The sequence below is a fragment of the Vombatus ursinus genome, unplaced genomic scaffold, assembly GCF_900497805.2.
Source record: "Vombatus ursinus unplaced genomic scaffold, bare-nosed wombat genome assembly UNPS02013931.1, whole genome shotgun sequence".
NCBI lineage: Eukaryota > Metazoa > Chordata > Mammalia > Diprotodontia > Vombatidae > Vombatus > Vombatus ursinus.
The window spans coordinates 514,020-529,200 of record NW_020953709.1 but is presented as its reverse complement, the minus strand read 5'-3'; positions in this window follow the sequence as shown (position 1 = coordinate 529,200).

Sequence of the window (15,181 nt, the reverse complement as noted above, 5' to 3'; positions counted from 1 at the left end):
TGAATCCTGGCCTCTTACTCCCGTGTGACCTTGGGCAAATCACTGCACCTCCGGAGCCTGGATTGACTCAACTGTAAAAAGAGAGGTGGACGGGCCAGCTGGCCTCTGGGGTCCCTTCCAGCTACCAATCTGTGTTCCTTGGTTCAGATCCCCGAGGTTCCTTCCAATTACAAGATTCTAGGAGTAAAAGCAGTGACTTGCTTGAGCTCTCCCCCAAATCCCTCCAAATCCCTGCAAAAAAATGGCTCTAAACAAATTCTAAAGCACCAATTAGGAGATTCTAGACTACTGGAGGAAGAGGGAGGAGCCACGAGGAGCCCAGGCTGAGCCGGCCCCCCTAGTTCTGCTTAGCCATGACCAGATCTCCTTCTATTCCTGCCAAGAGCTGAGAAGGAAGGGGTTTGACCTCACGGCCCATCCCTACACCCTGCCCCCACCTGTGGCAAGCCTCCTCTCCCAGGGCTTAGCCGGGTCCTCCCCTAAGGGGATGCCAGGGGCACCCCCTGACAGCAGCCTCGAGTTTTCAAAGCCAGGGGCATGGGGAACGTGAGCCCAGCCAGTTCTCCAGGTCTCTGCAGGGCTGCTCAGACCAGTTACAGAGCCCGAGGTGAATTTCCTCCTTTTTCTCCTCATCGGCCCTACCCCCAATCCATAACCCAGCCAGGAATGAGGCTTTGCCTCCGGGGAGCAGAGATTATTGAAGAGCTTTGCCAAAGAAAGAAGGGAGGGACCAGGAAATGGCCTGTGCCCCGGCCCCGGGTGGCCCCACTTGGTCCCCTCACGTGTCTCCCCTCCACTGCCCAAGTGTTCTCCTCCACCACGGGGAGGCGCAAGGCCCGAGCAGGGGAGGCGGACAGCATCCTCTGGGCCTGGGGTCAGCCCCACAACCTGGATGGCATCAAGTCATAGCCACATGGAGCCTGATGTCTGCCAAACACTTCCATTACAACTCCCCTGGGAGATGGGTCACGGACCATAGAGCGGCAACAGACCTTTGACATTATCTATTCCAACTCCTCTCATTTTACAGATGTGGAAACTGAGACCGAGAGAGGGAACAGACTTATTCAAGGGCCCACAGTAGCCAAGCCAGAATTCAAATCCAGGTCTTTGGACTCGAAACCTAGCAATGGAGTAAGTATGATTGTCCCCATTTTTTGGATGTGTCAACTGAAGCCTCGTTCTGAGTGGATATTGTAATGAATCATGTTTTAAAGCAATACCGTGTGTGTCTTGGCTCTCAAATATACCTGCTATCTCTGCACTCATCCCAGCAAGGTTGGTGAGACAGCTGTGAGTCACTTCTTTTTTTTTCTTTTTTTTTATTTTTAGGTAATTGGGGTTAAGTGACTTGCCCAGGGTCACACAGCTAGTAAGTGTCAAGTGTTTGGTCTGAGGCCGGATTTGAACTCAGGTACTCCTGACTCCAGGGCCAGTGCTCTATCCACTGCGCCATCTAGCTGCCCCTGAGTCACTTCTGTCTGTGTTGGGCTATTGATCAGCTTAGTCTGGTGTCATAGAGACAGTGGAATGGGTGCAAGGCCTGATGACCCTGGCCAAGTCATTTCCCTTCTCTGAGCCACAGTCTCCCCTCCTCAGTAATACAGGGGATAATAACACCTGCGTGGGAGGCAGCCTTAGGGTCAGGAAGATCTGGGCTCAAGGCCTGCCCCTAACACATGCCCACTGTGTTTATCACTAGGTAAACCAGATATCTTCTCCATGCCTCAAGTAGCTCTCTAAGTGCATAAATTAGAGAGGAGTCCCAATCTGCTTTGGGCAGCTAGATGGTGCAACGGAGTCAGGAAGATCTGAGTTCAAATCCTGCCTCAGACACTTACTAGCTGTGTGACCTTGGACAAGTCACTTAAACCTGTTTGCCTCAGTTTCCTCATCTGTAAAATGAACAGGAGAAGGAAATGGCAAATCCAGTATCTTTGCCAAGAAACCCCAAACGGTGTCACAAGCACCCAATCTACTTCAGTGAAGGGGGTGTCCGAGCTGGGAGTTCCACATAATGTCAGCTACTTGCTTTGATACTCCCAGAATCCTCAGTTGTATCCCAAAGGCAAACTGTCCCCCTCTTACACACATAGGTATGCCTGAGGAAATGACCTGGTGAAGGGTCTTTGGAACAGCATTCCACTGGCCCTAGAAGGAGGGACGTTGCTGGGCCTGTACCTGGTACCTTTCCAGCCTGATAGGAGTTGCCAGGGCCTGCCCTCAGCTGACACAGCCTCCCAAAGCCCTAGGGACCCCTACCCCAGCCCCACAAAGAGGCATCAGAGGAGGATGTTTGTGAAGGATGTGAGTTTCTGCGATGATTCCCAGAAGCTCCTTCCCCAGAGAAAACTGTGGTCATACCAGCAATGAGCCTTCAAAGCAGTTTCTGTGCTAGGAAGAGTGAGCCGAGCCTCCCTGATCATCCCCATGCCAGCTGGGAGGGAGAGAGAGGACATCTCTGCCCAGGGGGCTTGTTGACATAGCACAGCCTTATGTGTTGGCCCCCTGTTGGGCCAGGGTGGCCAGGGCACCCAGGCAGCTGCCCCTGCAGTCCAGGTGGCTCCTGGGATTTGCCTCTTCCTGACCCGGTCGCCCAGGAATGTGTTTCCCTCCCCAAAATTGCGATGAAAAGCATCTCTGTTCAGGAAGAAGAGGGAAGAGACTCAGAGAGGTGATGCTCCTGGGTAGTGTCCAGGACTTCACAAGGAGCACCCCTCTGAATACGCATGGCCAGGCATGGGAAGGCGGTTGGTGCCATCCACAAGGAAGAGGCGGGAGGGGGCAACTGGTATAGCCAGGTACAGGAAGCTAAAACCTAAGGCGTTCTGGGGGCCCCTTATCTTTCTAGGGCAGAGTGAGGCAGGTGCTTAGAATGGAAACTCCCTGAAGGCAAGAACAGTGGGACTCTGGTCTTGGTGTCATCCCTAGCCCATCAGGCACTCAGCCAACAAGCATTTATTAAACACCAACTATATGCCATGTACTGTGCTAAGAGATAGAGATACAAAGAAAGAGCAAAATATAAACACACCAACACATAAACATGCACCCACACAATCCATGTCTATATAATAATGGGGGAGACCACGGGTAAATAGGTCTGTACCAGCTATAGCATACAGAGTAGATAAGGTAACCTGCAAGAGTTAGAAGGCATTAGCAGCTGGACAGAGCCCGAAAAGCCTCCTGCAGAAGGTGGGGTTTGAGTTCAATCTTGAACGAAGCCAGAGAAGCCAGAAGATAATGGGCAAGTATTCCAGGCAGGGGGCATTGCTGGGGCAAAGGTGTGGAGATGGGAGATTGGAGTGTTGTGTTTGAAGAACTGCAAGTAGCCCAAGGTCAATGGATGTCAGGGCACATGAGGTATAAGAAAGGCAAGAAGCTCATGATGAGCTTTAGCACAGGACCTGGCACATAGTAGGTCCTCAACAAATGCTTACTGAACTATTAATTGACTAATTGATCATGGAAGGCTGCAAGAAAGGAAAGGAGGCATCGAATTCAATTTAATTCAAGAAACATTCATTAAGTATTTATTATGGTCAAAGCATTGTGGATAAAAAGTAAAAAAAGATAAAGTCCCTGCCCTCGAGGTGCTTATATTCTACTGTACATAGCTAAGTATAATGAGAAAAACTGAGGGAGAGAATGCTGACATCTAGGGAGATCAGGAAAGGTCTAGAGCTCATGGGAATCTAGAAGGAAAATGAGGATTTTGAGAAGCAGAGATGAAGAGCGAGAGAATTCCAGGCATGGGGCACAGCTTAAAGAAATGCATGGAGATGGGAAATCAAGCTCAGGAAACAAGAAGTCATCCAGTTTATCTGGAATATAGAGTTCAAGAAGGCAGATGGTAGAAAAGGCAGGTAGGAACCACATTATGGCATCAGTCAGTCAGTCAGTCAGTCAATGAGCATCCATGAAGCATTTGGTATCTTATCTTCTTCCAGTAGACTGTAAGCTCCATGAAGGCAAGGACTCTCTTTTTCTTATTTGTAATTCCTAGAGCCTGGCACAAAGTAGGCCCTTATGAATATTTGTTCATATTTATTTATTATATTTATTAAACTGATTAATTTTCATTATTAATTATAATGTAATGATATGTATAATAAATAAGTTTATCAACTCTGAAGGGTTTTTAAGTGTCAAGATGAGGAATTTGTGTTTTATTCTATAGGGTCTTGAGTAGGAAAGTGACATTGTCCCACCTTTGCCTGAGAAAGATGAATTTGGCAGCTTGTGGGGAGGGGAGATGAGGAGGAAGAAAGTCTGAAGGGAGAGAGTTCAATGAGGAGTCTTCCAGTAATCCAGGAAAGAAATGATGAGGCCCCAAACTAGGGTGGAAGCCCTTCGAGGACAGGGAAGGAGATGGATTCATGAGAAGTTTCGGTACTAGAATTAACAAGTCAGTAACTAATCATCTATTAGGAAGAGGGAAGAGTCAGCGATGACTCAGAGGTTATGAACCTGAGAGGCAAAGGTGGCTTCAGCTTTCCCTGGGGACCAGCCCTCCTTGGGGACTGGGTCAGTCTCATCGAGTCAGGATCACCAGTGAAACCCGAGAGAAGATCCCAGGGACGGACGGTCGGCTTTCTTCCTCCAGCCCTGCTACAATCAAAGGCAGAATGTTGGGGTAGGGGAGCCTGGCTCTCACAGGCAAGACGAGCGGAAGTCAAGTCCTGGTATTTCCTGGCAAACTGAGAGGACTTTAGGGCAAGGATCAGGGCTGAACTGAGAGCCTGCTGTTTGAAGACCAACCTAGAGAAGTCCAGGGAAGCTCATGACCACCAGGTGAGGATGAATTCTGGCCACGGCAACTCAGGAAAACCATCTACTACAGTTGAGTCAAGTCAGGTCAAGAAGCATTAATTCAGCACCTACTGTGTGCTGGGTACAGGGCAAATACAATCAACAGTGGAACCAGGAGGAGAACAAAAGATGGCCAGTCTGGCCCCTTCCTCAAAAGCGAGGATGCAGGAAGAACTCTCCAATGGGAGAAGGGGGTCACGGGGTGGAGGGAGTTTTGGGGGAGAGAACTACTAAGGCTGCTCTTTCAACCAGGCAACAAGCATTTACTGAGCTCCTTCTCTGGGCCAGGCTCTGGGCCAAGTGTCAGGCACACAACTGGGGAAGACAATATGTTCATAGATAAATAGGTACCGTCAAGAGGGACGGGGGCTAGCTTTGGGGGCGTCAGGAAAACTCTCATTTTGGTGGCACAGGAGCAGAGTTTTGCAAGAAACAAGAGCTTCAAAGAGGTGGGGGATCAGGAGAGAATGCATTCCAGGCATGAGGGACAGCCTGAGCAAAGACGCAGAGATGGGAGGTGAAGGCCAGCTTGGTTAGACCTTAGCCTTAAAGCCTGCAGAGCTCCTAACACGACGTCTTCCTTTCATTCTCACCACAAGGAAGCAAGGCAGGAAACAAGGGGAGGCACAATCCTCCCCATTTTGTAGATGAAGAAACTGAGGCCCAGAAAGATGAGGAAGTGTCTGAGGCAGGAATCAGGCGTGGACTCTCTCCACTGCTCCACATGGCCTCTGTGCCAATGGTGGGAGCACCTACACCTTCAAATATTACAGCGTAAGGGTGATTGATTCAGTATGACAGCAGCCTGCAGGCTCCAGGGAGCAGCCGAGCTGACCTGGCCAATGAGAAGCATTAGAGACCAGAAAAAGTGTGTGTGTGTGTGTGTGTGTGTGTGTGTGTGTGTGTGTGTGAGAGAGAGAGAGAGAGAGACAGAGACAGAGACAGAGAGAAATAGAGACAGAGAGAGAGGAGTGTGAGTGTGTATCAGTGTGTATGAGAATGAGAGTGTAAGCATGTGTGTGATAGTGTGTTAGAGAGTGTATGTGCATGAGAGAGTGTTAGAGAAAGTAAGCATGAGTGTGTGAGTATGAGTGTGTGTGTGATGTGTGTTAAAATGTTAGAGTGTATGTGCGTGAGTGTGTGTGTTAGAGAGAGAATGTGAGGGTGCATGTGTGTATGAGTATGTGTGTGCATGTGTGTATGTGAGACAGACAGAGAGAGGAGTGTGAGAGTGTGTGGCAGTGTGTATGAGAATGAGAGTGTAAGCATGTGTATGATAGTGTGTTAGAGAGTGTATGTGAGTGACAGGTGTTAGAGAGAGAAAGTGAGCATGTGTGTGAGTGTGTGTATGATGTGTGTTAGAATGTTAGAGTGTATGTGTGTGAGTGTGTGTGTTAGAGAGAGAATGTGAGCACGCGTGTGTGTATTAGTGTGTGTGTGAGAGAGATAGACAGAGGCAGAGAGACAGAGAGAAGTGTGTGAGTGTGTGCCAGTGTGTATGAGAATGAGAGTGTAAGCATGTGTGCGATGGTGTGTTAGAGTGTATGTGCGTGAGAAAGTGTTAGAGAAAGTGAGCAGAAGTGTGTGAGTGTGTGTGTGATGTGTGTTAGAATGTTACAGTGTATGTGCGTGAGTGTGTGTTAGAGAATGTGAGCTTGCGTGTGTGTGAGTATGAGTGTGTGTGTGTACGTGTGCGCGCGCGCGCGCTGCTTATCAGAAGAAAGCTCCTATTTATCTTCCGATCGGGCTGTCTAACGGAGTTCCTCGGGGCCGGGCTCTGCTGCACTGTGCGGGTGGATGGAGCACACGGGCCTCAGAATCAGGATCGGCCCCTACCAAAGCCCAGCGCAAGTGGCCTCTCCCCAAGCCTCAGTCTTCTGCTCTGTACAATGGAGCTGCCGGAGCTCGCGGAGCTGCTGTGAACAGAGCCTTCGCGGAGCTGACAGCCCCATGCGCTCGGGAGTCGTCACTAAGCAGCCCCCTGAGGGGGCCCGGCCGGCCGCGGGTGCCGATCACAAAGAAGGCTTTTGCCGCAGCCCCAGCATTTTCTCCCTGGAGCAGCTGGAACCCTCCCTCTCCTTCATCCCTCGCCGATCCTTTCTGTGCCTTGTCTCTGGGAGCCTTCCTTTCTCTCTGCCCCTCGGCCACCACCCTAGCCAGGGACCCTCGTCCGCTCATCCCAGATTGGTTTTTTCTTTATAAAAGTCTTTCTCTTCCCAGCCTCTCGGCTCTCGGGGAGGGATTCTCTCCAAGTTGCCCTGTTTATCCTGTTTTCATGCCGACTCCCTCTTTAGACTGAGCTTCTCAAAAAGTCAGGGACTGTGTTTGTATTTCCCCCGCCCCCCTCCCGGTCCCTGCCCCTGCACAGAGTAGGCGCTTTATAAGTGATAGTTGATTAACTAGCAGAGCGTGTTTCCATCTCTCTTTGCCAAGCCGGTTAGAGGCAGAGTACAGGCTTGAACCCTGATACGAGACACTCACTCCACATGGAAGAAGGTTTTAGGGCTCTGATAGAGCCAAGAATCAGAGAACCATAAAAAGAGAGTCAGCAGGACCCTCGGAGGCCCACTCATTTTACAGAAGAGGAAACTGAGCCCCGAAGAGGTTACAGGTCTTGCCCAAAGTGACACAGATAATACTTGAAATGAGGTGGTATCATGTTGAATTAGGAGTCAAAAGGGCTGGGTTCAAATCCCAGCTCCACCACTTCCTGGTTGTATGACCTTGGGCAAGTCACTAAACTTGGACTTGATGCCTTCTGAGGGCCTTTCCAACTCTAGGTCCTGTAATCTGATGAACTTGGGTCCTCAAATTGCTGCACTGTTACCCCCTTGGGTAAACTGACTTTTCTGGAGTTTTCAAAGGAGTGAAGACATTAAAGGGGTATTGGTGCTTTGCCACGGACCCACCCGGCTTAAGCTCAGTTCTCTTGGACAACCCTCTCCCCCACAGGAAATAGGAAGTTCCTGTTTCTGGCCTCCTAGTTCAAAACTTATTTACCTCCCAACAAGCCCACAAGGAGAGGATTCAAGCACTACTGTGCCCATTTCCCAGATTGGTCGATGGGAATGTGGCTTGTATGGGAACAACAAGGTAGCGTCTAGATTCTGGGGCCTCATGGATGTCAGTGAAACTTATCTTTGCTTGGGCTGTTATTAGAGATATTGTCAAGATCATCACTATTATTATCATCAGAGTCATTCTTATTGCTACAGTTGTTATCCCAGAGGCAGCCGCCACCATCTTCTCTCATCTGCACCTGGGCTGGAGGCTAGAAGCTGACATTGACCTGCTCTATGACTACCTATTCAGCATTTCTGTGGGTCCTCAGCTCCCCCAGGGTGACTGTTGCCTTGCATTAATAGGAGAGCTTAAGCGAAGCTCACATTTCTGTACAGCTTTGAGCCTTAGCGGGTACTCCCCCTCTTCACAAGCCTGAAAGATAGGCAGCAAGTGTGATTATGTCCAGTTTTTAGATCAACAAACTGAGTCACAGAAAGCCAAACTGACCTGCCCCAAGGTCACCCAGCTTGTAAGTGCTGGAACTGGAATTTGAATCCAAGTCCCAAGAGATTTTCTTTCCCCCTTAAAAAAAAATCATTTTGCATGACTAATGTGGAAATACGTTTAACATGATTACATGTATATACATGATTACATGTACATGTATAGCCTATATCAGATTACTTGCTGTCTTGGGGAGGGGGGGAAGGAGGGAGAAAAATTTGAAACTCAAAATCTTACAAAAATGAATGTTGAAAACAATCTTTACATGTAATTGGAAAAAAAATAAAATACTACTAAGAAAAAAAAAGTGTATTTTTTTTTAATTATGAAGTTAACAGTTATCCAGCTGAAACAAAGACCACAGTCTGATCCCCAATTTGGGCGTGACTGAGAACAATTTTAAAAGACCTCGGGACTTTGGCCAGAACCAGGACCACACAGGACTTCAAAAGCTCAACAGGGAAACAACCTTCCCACCCCTTGGCAGGGGGTGACAGACGGGGGGGACAGAATGATCTGGGCCTTCGCTCTCAGACGTGACCGATGTGCTCACTTGTTAGCTTGATGAGATGTTCAGTTTAAAGCTCAAATAGCTCAAAACTACACTAAGACTTTTGCGAAACCCTGCATTATTTTTTAAGGGAGGCTGTGGGGAGGTGGGTTACTATGTAGTGGTCAACAGGAAAAAAAAACATTGATGAAACATTTTTTTAATTCATAGAAGAAAAAAATGAAGAAAGGGACAGAAGCAGATAAAACATACACATAAACTATATGGTTAAAATGTATACCTATACACATACACATGCGTATATTGACACATTAAAAATGTAGTAAGTCCTCAAAGAGATGGGTGCACCAGATCATCTTGTCTCCTGAGAAACCTGAATGGAGGTCAATAAGCAAGGGCTAGAAGCAAACATGGAGCAGCTGATTGGTTTAAGATTGGGAAAGGAGTAAGACAAGGCTGTGTATTGTCACTTTATTTATTTAACTTATATGCAGAGCACATCATGCAAATACCAGGTGGACAAATCACAAGCCAGAATTAAGGTTGCTGGGGAAAATATCAACAATCTCAGATATGCAGATGACGCCACTCAGATGGCAGAAACTGAAGAGGAATTAAGAAGCCTCTTAATGAGGGTGAAAGAGGAGAGTGTAAAAGCTGGCTTGAAGCTTAACATCAAAAAACTAAGATCTTGGCAACTGGTCCCATCACTTCCTGGCAAATAGAGGGAGAAGAAATGGAGGCAGTGTCAGGTTTTATATTCTTGGGATCAAAGATCACTGCAAATGGCAACAGAAGCCATGAAATTAAAGACACTTGCTCCTTGGGAGGAAAACTGTGACAAATCTGGATAGCAGACATCATCTTGCCAACAAAGGTTTTTCCAAGAGCAACACATGGCTGTGAGTAGAAGTCCCTTGGACAGCAAGGAGATCAAATCAATCAATACTTAAAGAAAGTAATTCAGCCCATTCACTGGAAAGTCTAATACCGAAGCTGAAGCTGAAAGACCCTTAATGAGAAGATGGGACTCATTGTAAAAGAGCATAATGATGAGAAAGATTGAAGGCAAAAGGAAAAGGGGACGGCAGAGGATGAGAAGGGTGGATGGTGTCACGGAAGCAACGACGTGAGCTTGGACAGACTTTGAGAGAGGGTGGAGGACAGAAAGGTCTGGAGTGCTGTAGTCCGTGGGCTCAAGAAGACTCCAACATGACTGAATGACTCAACAACAAATGTATATGTTTATACACATATATGTAATATACCTATATACCCACCAAAAAACTGTACACAACAGAAATCTACAGTTTCTCATACTGTATGGTCCTCTTCCTTGTTCTTCGTACCTAGAAATGTTTGTGTTTGGAGGTTCACAGCAGTTAAGTTCACAATAAGAAAGAAAAAAATGAGAAGTCATCCACACATGGCCATTTCACCAGACAAAGATCTGTTTGCTTGGGTAAACATACAGTTTTGGCTTTAAGAGCTTAAAGCTGCACTGAGACTTTTGGGACAGCCCTTTTCTTTTTTTTTTTTTAAAGGAACAGCATGAAGAGGTAGGTCAGTAGGTAATGATCAACATGAAAAAAACATTTTTTAAAAATGCGTAGGAGGGAAAGGGGGCAGAAGGGAACATTAGCTAAATGATGTTAGCTTGTTAAATTGTATATACCGTACATAAATACCTCTATTTCTTTACACAAAAATTATACCCAGCAGGAGTCCAGAGCTTCTTACAGGGTTCAGTCCTCTTCCTTGTTTTTTTTGTACCTGGAAATGTTTGTGTTTGAAGGTGATTTTTAAATTCACAACAAAAAAAAATAATGAAAAGTCCTGCACAAACAGGACCATTTCTCTAGACAAAGAACAGCTGGAGGGATGAATGAGATTCAGTATAAAGAAGAACAAAAAAAGAGAATTGTAAATGAAGCCACAGACATCTGTTATTATCCAGGGCTTTTTCCACGGTGCCCTCAGCAAGTGACCAAGTGGATAGAATGTGAGACTCAGAGTTAGAAAGACCTGAGTTCTAATTCTGCTTCAAACACCTACTTAATGGTGTGATCTGGTCAATGGGGAACAAAAATGGCACGTACCTTCCAGGGCCGTTGGGAGGGCCAAGTGAGATAACACATTAGCTATTGTTTTTATTTCTAAAGGAGCTTACCACTACCAGACAGGAAAGAGAAGCCCACCTGCCAACATTTCCCACTGAAAGCGTTGCTTCACAAGATAGATGGCTGACGTTCCTCGGAGCCACAGACAGCTTTTTTACACACATTGTCCAATGGGATCCTCACAACTACCATGTAAGGTAGGAGGTGTTCTTGTTGTCCCCATTTCACAGATGAGGAAACTGAGGATAACAGAACCCTAGATATAAAGTTAAAAGGAATCTTGGCAGCCATAAAATCTATTAACAAATGAACTTCTAAGACCCAAAGACATCAATGATTTGCCCAAGGTCATACAGGTAGTAAGTAGATGTCTGAGGCAGGTCAAACCCAGGTTTTTCTAACTCCAAAACCAGCATTCCATCTGCTACACAAAATCACAAAAATCCCAGAATTTGACAGCAAGAAGGGAGCTTAGCAGCCACATGGCCCATAACAAGACTGACTAGTGGCCACCCACTGCCTGAAGCTGAGCACCCTTAGGGGAGCCCCTCCCATACATTGTAGAGAGACAAGAAGAATCTTGGTGTCCAGCCTAAATTAGCCTCTTTACCGCTTCCCCTGGCTCTGCCTTCTGAAGCCCAAACAGAACTAGCCTAATCCTTCTGACAGCCCTTTAAATACTGGCGGACAGCAGCCAAGCCTCACCGAGCCTTCTCTTGTCCAAGACAAACATGCCCGGCACCTTCAACTCCTCTGTCTTGTACTCAAGGCCTTTTCCGGCCCCAGTTGCCCTCCTCTGGACTCTCTCCATCTTATCCTGGTCCTTTTTAAAGAAGTTAACTCAATACTCCAAATGTGGTCTGACAAAGGACTCACCTCCCTACTTTTGAAAGTGACTCCCCTCTTCACAAAGCTCAGGCTGACATTAGCTTTGGGGGCCACCATAGTGCATTCACAATTCACTCAAACCCTCAGATCTTTTCCTTGGCTATTGTCTAAACATACTTCCCCATCTTACTTTGTGAAACTAATATCTTGTGCCAACATCAAGACTATATATTTATCCCTACTGAGTTTTGTCTTATTAGATTCAGCCCACTATTCTAGCTCGTCAAAATTCTCTGGGATGCTGACTGTCTTCTGGTGTGTTTGCTGCCCTCAGTTTTGCGTCATCTGCACCATCTGTGCTTTTATCTATATTACTGTTAAAAATGTTCCAATGGGTGTGGGCTGGGCTATGGGGCCAGTCCTTAGGGCATTCATAGATATTCCCTGACTGGTTCCAATCCAAGCAATTCTGTGGAATCTTGGAGTGGGACCACTTCCAACCACAATGACTCAGGGGTTTGAAATTATGATGAAGAGTTCTCCAATGGGCTGCTGACCTGGAATAATTGATGATTCAGGGATTTATGAGCCAAAACTCAGTGGGCATATAAAAAGAGTGACCCACCCCTCTCTCTCTCTGCCTCTTGGCTTTAAAGCTGGGGTGCTGTGTCTAGCTGCTTCCCCAAGAGTTGTCTCCCATCATGCCATGGTGGCTGTGAGCCACTTCAGTCTCCTCATGCTTTTTCTTTCCTGAGTTGAGGTGAACAAATATTCCATAATGGAAACATCCGGTTGACCTTATGAGGTTGGAAGATCAAGATATCCCATGAGAGGCCCCACTGGCAGGAGGAACTGGGTGGCAATGGGGGCAGCATCCATCAGAATGGTAGAGACTAGATGGCAGGGGAAGGACCTCCATCAGCAGCAGAGAGACACAGAACAATAGTGACCCAATGCCAGGTGGCATCAGGAAGCATGACCCTTCAGAGCAGAGAAAAGTATTGGCTACAGACTCTACAAAGACACTAACTCTCAAAGCCTAGGAGAAAGCTACATCTAAGGGCAACCTTATGAAGACTCCACAAAAGAGAAAAGGGCCAGTAGTTATGAAGTATCCCTTTGACATACGTTCTCTGCATACATGCCTCACTAGCATTATATTTTAAGTTTGAGCCTACTTTACCTGTGGTCATTGTACGTATTTATGAGAGGGCACCCCCAAGGTTAAGCAGAATGTTTTGTACTTACTTCCATCTCAGTAAATACCTTTTCTAAAAGCTGGGTCAACTAGCTAAATTCATTAATGGTTCATGAGGACTATACCAGTGAGGGCTCAAGAGCTATAAAATTGTTTAAAAGAATTATAGAATTAAAAACGTAGGGTTACCCCTAGAACCATGATTGGAGATTCCAATTATAATTGAGTTCAATTGCAAATTAGGAGAGTGGCTCCAGAGCATTAAACAATCAAAGATCCCTGGAATATTACACCTTTTGTCATGAGGGCATTGAACCATTAATAAGGACTCTTTGTTTCTGGCCATTCTGCCAATTCGGAATTCTCCTGAGTGTATCCAGAATGATGGAATCTGGTGCATATCTTTCCATCTTTCCCACGACAGTACGAGATGCTTTACCCAAAGCTTTGCTAAAATCTAGGTGAACTATTACCACAGCATTCCCCACACCATTTGAATCGAGGTGAGTTTGATATGGCCTGATCTTAATGAGATCGTAAGTTCCTTGAGGGTGGGGCCCTTTTGTATCTCCAGAGCTTAGCAGAGTGCCTGGCATGCCACAGGTGCTCAATAAATGAGTACTGACTGACTGGATGTTGGACAATCTCTAATGAGCCATTCTAGAACTTCCCCAGGAATCAAGTCAAGTTCTCTAAGCCATCATTGCTGACTCTGCTCTCTTCACTCTTTTGAAAACCAGGACAACATTCCCCCATTGCCAATCTTTCTTTCCGTGATCTTTCAAGCATCATCATCACTGTCACCACAACAGCAGGCATTTCCAGAATGCTTCAAAATTTGCAAAGTCTTCTACATGTGTTACCTCACTGAGCCTCAAAACAGCCTTGGAGAGTAGGGGCTCTTACTACTCCCATTTGACAGGTGAGGAAACTGAGGACCAAAGAAGGAATGTGATTTACCTAAGGTCACACAGCCAGTCAGTGGTAGAGCCAGGAGAGGTCTGTCATTCTTTGCCCTGAACCATACTACTTCCCATTCAAATTGAAGCTCTGTCATCTGGTTACCTCGGGAACCTTAGCCCCCTGGGCCTGCTCACTGAGGAGGTGGGACAACATGACCTCGAAGGTCCCTTCCTCTCTCAGGCTACACTCCTCAGATTCCAGGGGTGGTAATTATCTCCCCCTGGAGACCTCACATACTTCATCTGGCAGTATTGTTTGCTGGATTTATCTGTGTTGGTATCTTGTCTGCCTTGCACTATCTCCCAGGGGACCTAAGAAAAAGGAGAAATCTAGAAATCTCCTTATCACAACCTGGTCTCTCCTGGGGGGCCCAGCCTGCTGCTTTCTTTGCACACAGCAAATACAATAAACCTTTGTTGAATTGTTGAAAATCCCATTGCACAATCCGGGGGTCAGTGGGAGTCTTGGGCAAGAGTCCTCAGTGATCCTGGGACAAAGGTGGCAGCCCCCTGGGAGGGAGGAGCAGGGGGCCCAAAGGCCCCCCCCCTCAAAAAAAACCAAACTTCACAGTAAGGTCTTAGACAAAAAGTCTGGGCAGGACAACAGAGAAACCAGGGAACGTGCACCCTGCTCCCAGCTCTGCGACTTATCGTGGAGAAGCTGGGTGGGTTATTTTCCCTCTCTGTGTCTCAGTTTCCACATGTACAAAATGGGGATAATAAAACTTGTATTACCTACATTGAGGGATTCCAATTCAACAAATTCAGCAAACGTTTCTAATGTTCCTGTTACGAGTACAAAGCACTATACTCTGGGGAGAGAGACAAGAGGCAGAGCCCTAACTAGAAATGTTCATTCCTGGGATAGGTGGCGCCCCTCCCCCCAAAAGAACCCTCCAGTTGTGGGGGGGGGGGGTGCCTGGGAGCTAGAGGCTTTAGTTCAATTCAGTTCAACAAGCTTTGATTCAAGAACTACTTAGTTTAATTGTTTTTGTTAACTAGGATTAGGTAATAAACTCAATTGCTTCTATGCTGCTGAAGAAACCTCTAAATGCTGGTGCCCTGTGACAAAGACCCAGTTGCCCTGCCCTCAGGATGTTTATCTCTAGGTTTAGCCAGTCAGTCAATAAACATTTATGAAACACCTACTAAGTGCCAGGCCCCATGCATACAAAGAAAGGTAGAAGAGGGTCTGTGCTCTCAAGGGGCTCACAGTCTAAGGCGGGGGGAGACAACAGCA